The sequence below is a fragment of the Lolium perenne genome, chromosome 4, assembly GCF_019359855.2.
Source record: "Lolium perenne isolate Kyuss_39 chromosome 4, Kyuss_2.0, whole genome shotgun sequence".
Classification (NCBI taxonomy): domain Eukaryota; kingdom Viridiplantae; phylum Streptophyta; class Magnoliopsida; order Poales; family Poaceae; genus Lolium; species Lolium perenne.
In genome coordinates, this window is record NC_067247.2 from 361,875,736 (window position 1) to 361,890,166 (window position 14,431).

Sequence of the window (14,431 nt, forward strand, 5' to 3'; positions counted from 1 at the left end):
CTATCAACCTTAGAAGCAAGAATATCAATTTTATTGAGCTTTTCCTCAACAGATTTGTTAAAAGCAGTTTGTGTACTAATAAATTCTTTAAGCATAGCTTCAAGTCCAGGGGGTGTGTTCCTATTATTGTTGTAAGAATTCCCATAAGAATTACCATAACCGTTACCATTATTATAAGGATATGGCCTATAGTTATTACTAGAATTGTTCCGATAAGCATTGTTGTTGAAATTATTATTTTTAATGAAGTTTACATCAACATGTTCTTCTTGAGCAACCAATGAAGCTAATGGAACATTATTAGGATCAACATTAGTCCTATCATTCACAAGCATAGACATAATAGCATCAATCTTATCACTCAAGGAAGAGGTTTCTTCGACAGAATTTACCTTCTTACCTTGTGGAGCTCTTTCCGTGTGCCATTCAGAGTAATTAATCATCATATTATCAAGAAACTTTGTTGCTTCACCAAGAGTGATGGACATAAAGGTACCTCCAGCAGCTGAATCCAATAGGTTCCGCGAAGAAAAGTTCAGTCCTGCATAAAAGGTTTGGATGATCATCCAAGTAGTCAGTCCATGGGTTGGGCAATTCTTTACCAAAGATTTCATTCTCTCCCATGCTTGACCAACATGTTCATTATCTAATTGTTTAAAATTCATTATGCTACTCCTCAAAGATATAATTTTAGCGGGAGGATAATATCTACCAATAAAAGCATCCTTACATTTAGTCCATGAATCAATACTATTTCTAGGCAGAGATAGCAACCAATCTTTAGCTCTTCCTCTTAATGAGAAAGAAAACAATTTTAATTTTATAATATCACCATCTACATCCTTATACTTTTGCATTTCACATAATTCAACAAAATTATTAAGATGGGCAGCAGCATCATCAGAACTAACACCAGAAAATTGCTCTCTCATAACAAGATTCAGTAAAGCAGGTTTAATTTCAAAGAATTCTGCTGTAGTAGCAGGTGGAGCAATAGGTGTGCATAAGAAATCATTATTATTTGTGGTTGTGAAGTCACACAACTTAGTATTTTCAGGGGTATTCATTTTAGCAGTGGTAAATAGAGCAAACTAGATAAAGTAAATGCAAGTAACTAATTTTTTTTTGTGTTTTTGATATAGAGAACAAAGCAGTAAATAAAGTAAAGCTAGCAACTAATTTTTTTGTGTTTTGATATAATGCAGCAAACAAAGTAGTAAATAAAATAAGGCAAGACAAAAACAAAGTAAAGAGATTGGATTGTGGAGACTCCCCTTGCAGTGTGTCTTGATCTCCCCGGCAACGGCGCCAGAAAATGTGCTTGATGCGTGCAATCGACACGTCCGTTGGGAACCCCAAGAGGAAGGTGTGATGCAGACAGTAGCAAGTTTTCCCTCAGAAAGAAACCAAGGTTTATCGAACCAGGAGGAGCCAAGAAGCACGTTGAAGGTTGATGGCAGCGAAGTATAGTGCGGCGCAACACCAGGGATTCCGGCGCCAACGTGGAACCTGCACAACACAACCAAAGTACTTTGCCCCAACGAAACAGTGAGGTTGTCAATCTCACCAGCTTGTTGTAACAAAGGATTAGATGTATAGTGTGGATGATGATTGTTTGCAGAAAATAGTAAAGAACAAATATTGCAGTAGATTGTATTCGATGTAAAGAATAGGACCGGGGTCCACAGTTCACTAGAGGTGTCTCTTCCATAAGATAAATAGCATGTTGGGTGAACAAATTACAGTCGGGCAATTGACAAATAGAGAGGGCATGACAATGCACATACATGATATGATAAGTATAGTGAAATTTAATTGGGCATTACGACAAAGTACATAGACCGCTATCCAGCATGCATCTATGCCTAAAAAGTCCACCTTCAGGTTATCATCCGAACCCCTTCCAGTATTAAGTTGTAAACAACAGACAATTGCATTAAGTATGGTGCGTAATGTAATCAATAACTATATCCTCGGACATAGCATCAATGTTTTATCCCTAGTGGCAACAGCACATCCACAAACTTAGAACTTTCTGTCACTGTCCTAGATTTAATGGAGGCATGAACCCACTATCGAGCATAAATACTCCCTCTTGGAGTTAAGAGCAAAAACTTGGCCAGAGCCTCTACTAATAACGGAGAGCATGCAAGATCATAAACAACACATAGGTAATAGATTGATAATCAACATAACATAGTATTCTCTATCCATCGGATCCCGACAAACACAACATATAGCATTACAGATAGATGATCTTGATCATGTTAGGCAGCTCACAAGATCCAACAATGAAGCACATAAGGAGAGGACGACCATCTAGCTACTGCTATGGACCCATAGTCCAGGGGTGAACTACTCACTCATCACTCCGGAGGCGACCATGGCGGTGAAGAGTCCTCCGGGAGATGATTCCCCTCTCCGGCAGGGTGCCGGAGGCGATCTCCTGAATCCCCCGAGATGGGATTGGCGGCGGCGGCGTCTCAGTAAGGTTTTCCGTATCGTGGCTCTCGGTACTGGGGGTTTCGCGACGAAGACTATATGTAGGCGGAAGGGCAGGTCAGGGGGCCACACGAGGGCCGCGCGGCCAAGGCCTGGGCCGCGCCGCCCTAGTGTGGCGGCGCCTCGTGGCCCCACTTCGTCTCTCCCTCGGACTTCTGGAAGCTTTGTGCAAAAATAGGACCCTAGGCGTTGATTTCGTCCAATTCCGAGAATATTTCCTTTGTAGGATTTCTGAAACCAAAAACAGCAGAAAACAGCAACTGGCTCTTCGGCATCTCGTTAATAGGTTAGTGCCGGAAAATGCATAAATATGACATAAAGTATGCATAAAACATGTAGATATCATCAATAATGTGGCATGGAACATAAGAAATTATCGATACGTCGGAGACGTATCACTACCTCTCCTCCGAATGTGACGTTCAGACGAGTTTTGCTTGGATAAAGGCTATTGGCGTGGAATACCTTAATTCAAAGGCTGGGGGATATTAATCTATCACCTGTACCAGATGAATTTAGGTGGAATTTACATGTAGATGGTTCTTTCTCGGTCAAATCTTTATACAACGCCATACTTCATTCTGATGTACCAGTGGATAATAATAAGAAAATTTGGAAGATGAAGATACCATTAAAAATAAAAATATTCGGATGGTATCTTCGTCGAGGTGTCATCCTCACCAAAGACAATCTTGTTAAGCGGAATTGGCAAGGAAGTAAGCGATGTGTTTTTGTCATCATGATGAAACTATTAAACACCTTTTCTTCCAGTGCCAGTTCGCGAGATCTATTTGGTCAGTCATCCAAGTAGCGTCTACCTTGTACCCTCCGACTAGTGTGGCCAATGTCTTTGGCAATTGGCTTCATGGTATAGATTCAAGGTTTAAGTTGCTTCTTAGGGTGGGAGCGCTAGCAGTTATCTGGACGCTTTGGCTGAGTAGAGATGACAAGATTTTTAATGATAAAAATTGCTCTTTGTTGCAGGTCATCTACAGATGTACATGTATTCTGCGTTTGTGGTTACCTCTTCAGCGCATGGAGAACCGAGACCTATTTACGGAGGTTTGTACACGGTTGGAGGCTACGGCGAGGGATACTTTTTCCCTACATGGGTGGCAGCATAGTCTACGGATTGAAGCACCACCCACACCTTAGGTGTTATATGATTCATCGTTTCGATATGTATTCCGCCTAGTTTCTTTTTTAGTTTGACATCTTTTTGGTCCTAAGACTCTTAAACGGCTGTGTGCACCCTGGTTGTGCAGAGGCTGGATGTAATTGCTTATCAAAAGTAATAAAGCATCATTTATCGAAGAAAAAAAAAAGCTGGTCGATCTGGTGGCTTTCGAGTTCTGGATTTCTTCCACCGGTGAATATCATGGATTGGCGCATGACGCTCCTTGACCTCTGGATTGGCTTGAATTATGTTGTACGTGTTCGCAAACATCAGTTGTGTGGGATCTCGGCTTGAATAAAGGCGGCAGTCATAGGTTCCTCTCGCGCCAAGACGAAGATCTACTTGATGCATGTCCTTCTGGATGTGGCTCGAGTGTTGAGTTTTGGAAGAATCCGCCAGCGAATGTAACATTACACTTTATGCCTGAAGTTTGCTAAATCGGGTGCTATTCGGTCGTGCGCACCCATGCTTTTATTCCGACCGTTTGGTTCTGGAGGGAGTGGTGTGAAGCTCTGTTCTTTGTTGTCATTAGATAACATTTTGGTCCATGGTTAAATCAGAAACAGAAAATATCACGAAGGCTAGATTGGAGGTCTAGCAATGGAGGTTCGAGTCTCTGCGATATTGAGGTACTTGCTTGGTACTCTGGATTTCGCAGCATCAGTATACATGTGGGGGCGACAATGATGACGCGTAAAGCACACGCTCGTTGGGAACCCCAAGTGGAAGGTGTGATGCGTACAGCAGCAAGTTTCCCTCAGTAAGAAACCAAGGTTTATCGAACCAGTAGGAGTCAAGAAGCACGTTGAAGGTTGATGGCGGCGGGATGTAGTGCGGCGCAACACCAGGGATTCCGGCGCCAACGTGGAACCTGCACAACACAACCAAAGTACTTTGCCCCAACGAAACAGTGAGGTTGTCAATCTCACCGGCTTGCTGTAACAAAGGATTAACCGTATTGTGTGGAGGATGATTGTTTGCAGAAAACAGTAGAACAAGTATTGCAGTAGATTGTATTACAGTAAAGAGAATTGGACCGGGGTCCACAGTTCACTAGAGGTGTCTCTCCCATAAGACGAACAGCATGTTGGGTGAACAAATTACAGTTGGGCAATTGACAAATAAAGAGAGCATGACCATGCACATACATATCATGATGAGTATAGTGAGATTTAATTGGGCATTACGACAAAGTACATAGACCGCCATCCAACTGCATCTATGCCTAAAAAGTCCACCTTCAAAGTTATCATCCGAACCCCCTCCAAAAGTATTAAGTTGCAAAGCAACAGACAATTGCATTAAGTATGGTGCGTAATGTAATCAACAACTACATCCTTAGACATAGCATCAATGTTTTATCCCTAGTGGCAACATGACAACACAACCTTAGAACTTTCTGTCACATCCCGGTGTCAATGCGAGCATGAACCCACTATCGAGCATAAGTACTCCCTCTTGGAGTTACAAGCATCTACTTGGCCAGAGCATCTACTAGTAACGGAAAGTATGCAAGATCATAAACAACACGTAGATATAACTTTGATAATCAACATAACAAGTATTCTCTATTCATCGGATCCCAACAAACGCAACATATAGAATTACAGATAGATGATCTTGATCATGTTAGGCAGCTCACAAGATCCGACAATGATAGCACAATGGGGAGAAGACGACCATCTAGCTACTGCTATGGACCCATAGTCCAGGGGTAGACTACTCACTCATCACACCGGAGGCGACCATGGCGGCGTAGAGTCCTCCGGGAGATGAATCCCCTCTCCGGCAGGGTGCCGGAGGCGATCTCCTGGATCCCCCGAGATGGGATCGGCGTTGGCGGCGTCTCTGGAAGGTTTTCCGTATCGTGGCTCTCGGTACTGGGGGTTTCGTCACGGAGGCTTTAAGTAGGCGGAAGGGTAGGTCAAGAGGCGACGCGAGGGGCCCAGACCATAGGCCGGCGTGGCCAGGGGTGGGGCCGCGCCGCCCTAGGGTTTGGCCACCCCGTGGCCCCTCTTCGTTTCGTCTTCGGACTTCTGGAAGCTTCGTGGAAAAATAGGCCCCTGGGCTTTGATTTCGTCCAATTCCGAGAATATTTCCTTACTAGGATTTCTGAAACCAAAAACAGCAGAAAACAAAGAATCGCACTTCGGCATCTTGTTAATAGGTTAGTTCCGGAAAATGCACGAATATGGCATAAAGTGTGCATAAAACATGTAGATAACATCAATAATGTGGCATGGAACATAAGAAATTATCGATACGTCGGAGACGTATCAGCATCCCCAAGCTTAGTTCTGCTCGTCCCGAGCAGGTAAAACGATAACACAGATAATTTCTGGAGTGACATGCCATCATAATCTTGATCATACTATTTGTAAAGCATATGTAGTGAATGCAGCGATCAATACAATGTATATGACATGAGTAAACAAGTGAATCATATAGCAAAGACTTTTCATGAATAGCACTTCAAGACAAGCATCAATTAAGTCTTGCATAAGAGTTAACTCATAAAGCAATAATTCAAAGTAAAGGCATTGAAGCAACACAAAAGAAGATTAAGTTTCAGCGGTTGCTTTCAACTTGTAACATGTATATCTCATGGATATTGTCAACATAGAGTAATATAATAAGTGCAATAAGCAAGTATGTAGGAATTAATGCACAGTTCACACAAGTGTTTGCTTCTTGAGGTGGAGAGAAATAGGTGAACTGACTCAACATTGAAAGTAAAAGAATGGTCCTCCATAGAGGAAAAGCATCGATTGCTATATTTGTGCTAGAGCTTTGATTTTGAAAACATGAAACAATTTTGTCAACGGTAGTAATAAAGCATATGTATCATGTAAATTATATCTTATAAGTTGCAAGCCTCATGCATAGTGTACTAATAGTGCCCGCACCTTGTCCTAATTAGCTTGGACTACCGGATCATCACAATGCACATGTTTTTACCAAGTGTCACAAAGGGGTACCTCTATGCCGCATGTACAAAGGTCTAAGGAGAAAGCTCGCATTGGATTTCTCGCTATTGATTATTCTTCAACTTAGACATCCATACCGGGACAACATAGACAATGATAATGGACTCCTCTTTTATGCATAAGCATGTAACAACAATTAATAATTTTCTCATTTGAGATTTGAGGATATATGTCCAAAACTGAAACTTCCACCATGGATCATGGCTTTAGTTAGCGGCCCAATGTTCTTCTCTAACATTATGCATGCTTAACCATAAGGTGGTAGATCTCTCTTACTTGACAAGACGGACATGCATAGCAACTCACATGAAATTCAACAATGAATAGTTGATGGCGTCCCCAGTGAACATGGTTATCGCACAACAAGCAACTTAATAAGAGATAAAGTGCATAATTACATATTCAATACCACAATAGTTTTTAAGCTATTTGTCCCATGAGCTAGATATTGCAAAGGTGAATGATGGAATTTTAAAGGTAGCACTCAAGCAATTTACTTTGGAATGGCGGAAAATACCATGTAGTAGGTAGGTATGGTGGACACAAATGGCATAGTAGTTGGCTCAAGTATTTTGGATGCATGAGAAGTATTCCCTCTCGATACAAGGTTTAGGCTAGCAAGGCTTATTTGAAACAAACACAAGGATGAACCGGTGCAGCAAAACTCACATAAAAGACATATTGAAAACATTATAAGACTCTACACCGTCTTCCTTGTTGTTCAAACTCAATACTAGAAATTATCTAGACCTTAGAGAAACCAAATATGCAAACCAAATTTTAGCATGCTCTATGTATTTCTTCATTAATGGGTGCAACGCATATGATGCAAGAGCTTAATCATGAGCACAACAATTGCCAAGTATCACATTACCCAAGACATTTATAGCAATTACTACATGTATCATTTTCCAATTCCAACCATATAACAATTTAACGAAGGAGAAACTTCGCCATGAATACTATGAGTAGAAACCAAGGACATACTTGTCCATATGCTACAGCGGAGCGTGTCTCTCTCCCATAAAGTGAATGCTAGGATCCATTTTATTCAAACAAAAACAAAAAACAAAAACAAACCGACGCTCCAAGAAAAAGCACATAAGATGTGATGGAATAAAAATATAGTTTCAGTGGAGGAACCTGATAATGTTGTCGATGAAGAAGGGGATGCCTTGGGCATCCCCAAGCTTAGACGCTTGAGTCTTCTTGATATATGCAGGGGTGAACCACCGGGGCATCCCCAAGCTTAGAGCTTTCACTCTCCTTGATCATGTTGCATCATACTCCTCTCTTGATCCTTGAAAACTTCCTCCACACCAAACTCGAAACAACTCATTAGAGGGTTAGTGCACAATAAAAATTAACATATTCAGAGGTGACACAATCATTCTTAACACTTCTGGACATTGCATAATGCTACTGGACATTAGTGGATCAAAGAAATTCATCCAACATAGCAAAAGAGGCAATGCGAAATAAAAGGCAGAATCTGTCAAAACAGAACAGTTCGTATTGATGAATTTTAAAATGGCACCAGACTTGCTCAAATGAAAATGCTCAAATTTAATGAAAGTTGCGTACATATCTGAGGATCATGCACGTAAATTGGCTTAATTTTCTGAGCTACCTACAGGGAGGTGGACCCAGATTCGTGACAGCAAAGAAATCTGGAACTGCGCAGTAATCCAAATCTAGTACTTACTTTTCTATCAACGGCTTTACTTGGCACAACAAAACACTAAACTAAGATAAGGAGAGGTTGCTACAGTACTAAAAAACTTCCAAGACACAAAATAAAAACAAAGTACTGTAGGTAAAAACATGGGTTGTCTCCCATAAGCGCTTTTTTTTAACGCCTTTCAGCTAGGCACAGAAAGTGTGTATCAAGTATTATCAAGAGATGAAGTGTCAACATCATAATTTGTTCTCATAATAGAATCAAAAGGTACCTTCATTCTCTTTCTAGGGAAGTGTTCCATACCTTTCTTGAGAGGAAATTGATATTTTATATTACCTTCCTTCATATCAATAATAGCACCAACAGTTCGAAGAAAAGGTCTTCCCAATATAATGGGACAAGATGCATTGCATTCAATATCCAAGACAACAAAATCAACGGGGACAAGGTTATTGTTAACGGTAATGCGAACATTATCAACTTTCCCCAAAGGTTTCTTTGTAGAATGATCAGCAAGATTAACATCCAAATAACAATTTTTCAGCGGTGGCAAGTCAAGCATATTATAGATTTTCTTAGGCATAACAGAAATACTTGCACCAAGATCACATAAAGCATTACAATCAAAATCTTTAACCTTCAACTTAATGATGGGCTCCCAACCATCCTCTAGCTTTTTAGGAATAGAGGCTTCACGCTCTAGTTTCTCTTCTCTAGCTTTTATGAGAGCATTTGTAATATGATGTGTAAAAGCCAAATTTATAGCACTAGCATTAGGACTTTTAGCAAGTTTTTGCAAGAACTTTATAACTTCAGAGATGTGGTAATCATCAAAATTCAAACCATTATAATCTAAAGCAATGGGATCATCATCCCCAATGTTGGAAAAAATTTCAGCAGCTTTATCACAGGCAGTTTCAGCAGTTTTAGCGATTTTGAGCGGTTTCTCGCTTTGCATTAGAAGTGGAAACATTGCTAACACCAATTCTTTTATTATTATTAGTAGGAGGTGCAGCAACATGTGTAGCATTAGCATTACTAGTGGTGGTAATAGTCCAAACTTTAGCTACATTCTTCTCTTTAGCTAGTTTTTCATTTTCTTCTCTATCCCACCTAGCACGCAGTTCAGCCATTAATCTTATATTCTCATTAATTCTAACTTGAATGGCATTTGCTGTAGTAACAATTTTATTATGATGATTCTCATTAGGCAAAACTTTCGATTTCAAAAGATCAACATCAGCAGCAAGACTATCGACTTTAGAGGCAAGTATATCAATTTTCCCAAGCTTTTCTTCAACAGATTTGTTAAAAGCAGTTTGTGTACTAATAAATTCTTTAAGCATGGCTTCAAGTCCAGGGGGTGAACTCCTATTATTGTTGTAAGAATTCCCATAAGAATTACCATAACCGTTGCCATTATTATAAGGATATGGCCTATAGTTGTTACTAGAATTGTTCCGGTAAGCATTGTTGTTGAAATTATTATTTTTAATGAAGTTTACATCAACATGTTCTTCTTGTGCAACCAATGAAGCTAATGGAACATTATTAGGATCAATATTAGTCCTATCATTCACAAGCATAGACATAATAGCATCAATCTTATCACTCAAGGAAGAGGTTTCTTCGATGAATTTACCTTCTTACCTTGTGGAGCTCTTTCCGTGTGCCATTCAGAGTAGTTGATCATCATATTATCAAGAAGCTTTGTTGCTTCACCAAGAGTGATGGACATAAAGGTACCTCCAGCAGCTGAATCCAATAAATTCCGCGAAGAAAAATTTAGTCCTGCATAGAAGGTTTGGATGATCATCCAAGTAGTCAGTCCATGGGTTGGGCAATTTTTAACCAGAGATTTCATTCTTTCCCAAGCTTGAGCAACATGTTCAGTATCTAATTGTTTAAAATTCATTATGCTACTCCTCAAAGATATAATTTTAGCAGGGGGATAATATCTACCAATAAAAGCATCCTTGCATTTAGTCCATGAATCAATACTATTCTTAGGCAGAGATAGCAACCAATCTTTAGCTCTTCCTCTTAATGAGAAAGGGAACAATTTTAGTTTAATAATATCACCATCTACATCTTTATATTTTTGCATTTCACATAGTTCAACAAAATTATTAAGATGGGCAGCAGCATCATCAGAACTAACACGAGAAAATTGCTCTCGCATAACAAGATTGATAAAGCAGGTTTAATTTCAAAGAATTCTGCTGTAGTAGCAGGTGGAGCAATAGGTGTGCATAAGAAATCATTATTATTTGTGGTTGTGAAGTCACACAACTTAGTATTTTCAGCGTTGGCCATTTTAGCAACAGTAAATAAAACAAACTAGATAAGGTAAATGCAAGTAAACTAATTTTTTTGTGTTTTTGATATAGCAAACAAGATAGCAAGTAAAGTAAAACTAGCAACTAATTTTTTTGTATTTTGATTTAGTGCAGCAAACAAAGTAGTAAATAAAACTAAGCAAGACAAAAACAAAGTAAAGAGATTGAGAAGTGGAGACTCCCCTTGCAGCGTGTCTTGATCTCCCCGGCAACGGCGCCAGAAATTTAGCTTGATGACGCGTAAAGCACACGCTCGTTGGGAACCCCAAGTGGAAGGTGTGATGCGTACAGCAACAAGTTTCCCTCAGTAAGAAACCAAGGTTTATCGAACCAGTAGGAGTCAAGAAGCACGTTGAAGGTTGATGGCGGCGGGATGTAGTGCGGCGCAACACCAGGGATTCCGGCGCCAACGTGGAACCTGCACAACACAACCAAAGTACTTTGCCCCAACGAAACAGTGAGGTTGTCAATCTCACCGGCTTGCTGTAACAAAGGATTAACCGTATTGTGTGGAAGATGATTGTTTGCAGAAAACAGTAGAACAAGTATTGCAGTAGATTGTATTACAGTAAAGAGAATTGGACCGGGGTCCACAGTTCACTAGAGGTGTCTCTCCCATAAGACGAACAGCATGTTGGGTGAACAAATTACAGTTGGGCAATTGACAAATAAAGAGAGCATGACCATGCACATACATATCATGATGAGTATAGTGAGATTTAATTGGGCATTACGACAAAGTACATAGACCGCCATCCAACTGCATCTATGCCTAAAAAGTCCACCTTCAGGTTATCATCCGAACCCTCCGGTATTAAGTTGCAAAGCAATGAGACAATTGCATTAAGTATGGTGCGTAATGTAATCAACAACTACATCCTTAGACATAGCATCAATGTTTTATCCCTAGTGGCAACAAGACAACACAACCTTAGAACTTTCTCACTGTCCTGTGTGTCAATGCAGGCATGAACCCACTATCGAGCATAAGTACTCCCTCTTGGAGTTACAAGCATCTACTTGGCCAGAGCATCTACTAGTAATGGAAAGCATGCAAGATCATAAACAACACGTAGATATAACTTTGATAATCAACATAACAAGTATTCTCTATTCATCGGATCCCAACAAACGCAACATATAGAATTACAGATAGATGATCTTGATCATGTTAGGCAGCTCACAAGATCCGACAATGATAGCACAATGGGGAGAAGACGACCATCTAGCTACTGCTATGGACCCATAGTCCAGGGGTAGACTACTCACTCATCACACCGGAGGCGACCATGGCGGCGTAGAGTCCTCCGGGAGATGAATCCCCTCTCCGGCAGGGTGCCGGAGGCGATCTCCTGGATCCCCCGAGATGGGATCGGCGTTGGCGGCGTCTCTGGAAGGTTTTCCATATCGTGACTCTCGGTACTGGGGGTTTCGTCACGGAGGCTTTAAGTAGGCGGAAGGGTAGGTCAAGAGGCGGCGCGAGGGGCCCAGACCATAGGCCGGCGCGGCCAGGGGTGGGGCCGCGCCGCCCTAGGGTTTGGCCACCCCGTGGCCCCTCTTCGTTTCGTCTTCGGACTTCTGGAAGCTTCGTGGAAAAATAGGCCCCTGGGCTTTGATTTCGTCCAATTCCGAGAATATTTCCTTACTAGGATTTCTGAAACCAAAAACAGCAGAAACAAGAATCGGCACTTCGGCATCTTGTTAATAGGTTAGTTCCAGAAAATGCATGAATATGGCATAAAGTGTGCATAAAACATGTAGATAACATCAATAATGTGGCATGGAACATAAGAAATTATCGATACGTCGGAGACGTATCAGACAACATAGGTGAAGTTCGGAGTCTTACCTTTCGGGTGAAAATCCAAGATCTGGCCTTAATTGGTTGTGCACAGTGGTCTTGGTGAAGGCATTGTTTTAAGAGCGGAGACTATCTTCAGAGTGAAAACCTAAGATCGTTTGATCGGGTGACGATGCCGCTTGTGCACTGTTTCCTTCTTGAAAGCGTCACTTTTGGAGTGCCTGGAGTTCAGGTGTTGTCTTGGTGGTGGATGTACTGCTGCTATTAGGTTGGAATACTGTAGCGGGACTTTTCTTTTCTTAGTTTCTTTTTCTTTGTTGACTGTGTGCATCCGTACTACCATTATGGTATTGCGTTCTTGCATAGGCTGGATGTAATTGGTACCTCTCGATATTAATATATTTCCTTTATCAAAAAAAAGACAATAGGGGGGACTCACCGAGTCGGTGAGAGGCGACTGCGAGCTAGGTTTACATGATTATGCTCCTAAGTCAGTTAGAGCAACTCTAACAGAGCCTGTAAAACAGACTGAAACTGAAAAAGTCCGACGACTTTACGGGTTCAGGCCAAAAGTGGGCCAGAACGGAGCCCGAACTCGCGGCCTGGCCCGTAAAATGAGTTCGGGGGCCCGAGAAACTCGCGAGAAACTCGGCGGCCGCCCCGTATTAAAAGGGGCCGCGGAGGGGAGTTCGGGTTCCAAACAGATCTTAATGCACTATCGACAATCTAGATACAGGTGCGGTGAGCAGGTGCTCAGAAAGTCTTCTCTGTAATTCATTACATGCCAAAATAACAATACCTCCTCAAGCTACCAAACTTTCGGCAATGGTGTATTGTAGGTCACACCCATGACGACATCAGTGGAAGAGGATGCATGTTCACTGGTATAACATGCAATATCCTCGTGGATATATGAGACTCACTCGATCTTGTTGAAATGTTCATCATATAGTTCGCTATCAGAAATGCAGTAATGCATATAAATGCATGCAGTGATGATATTCGTTTAAGGTCATAGGTTCGTGGCAATGTGATGTATATAGAGAGTAGGATGTGTCACTTCATCATCTTCAGAATGCCAAATGCTCTTTCAATGGCATTTCGTCCATAGGAATGAAGATGTTTGAATTTCCTTGAAGTATTGAACATGGTAGTGCTACTCTTTGAATTGTGTGAGATAGCACATATCCAACTCTTCCTCAGAGAAAGTCATCTATAATTAGAAAAAAAAATGCAAACATGTTCAAAGCAATATGCATAGGTTCATGGAAATTACAAGTTCGAAGCAAATAACATAGGTTCATGAAAAATACAAGTTTAAAGCAAATAAACATTGGTTCATGGCAAGCACAACTTCAAAGAAAATAACATAGGGTCATGACAATACAAGTTTATAACACTATTTGTTATATTTTACCCCCATGTCCTCCTAATCTAATCAAGTTTCATGGTAGGAGTAGCCTCGATGGGATTCTCGGTATAGAAAATAAAATTTTGTCTATCTGACTTGATCTAGTCATTATGTTGTTGCATATGTTAGGTCTAACTGATATCATCTTAGTATTAATATATTTCGTTTATCAAATAAAAAATTAGTATAGCAGAAAATCTTGCTATCATATCGAGTGGTAGTGTAGAGAGGGCTCGTTTGCGTGCGTCACTAGAAGGCTGGTGACCTGGTGTGAAAGTGATTAGACAAAAGTAAAGTGGCTTCTTTTCTGCCGTTCCTCTTGTGCATTGTTTGTGGTTTCGTTTGGAAAAGCAATGTATTTTGTTTGATCGTTATTGCACCAAGTGCAGTGGCTTAGGTATGTCTATTTGGTACCTCAAAACATTTCAGATCCTATCCTCGGGGTCTGTTCGCTTAGTCACTAGATATGCTTAAAAATGAAGTCAGTGCTCTGGGTTATGAAATTTGTCGGGCCGGCCGGACGATGCACGTCA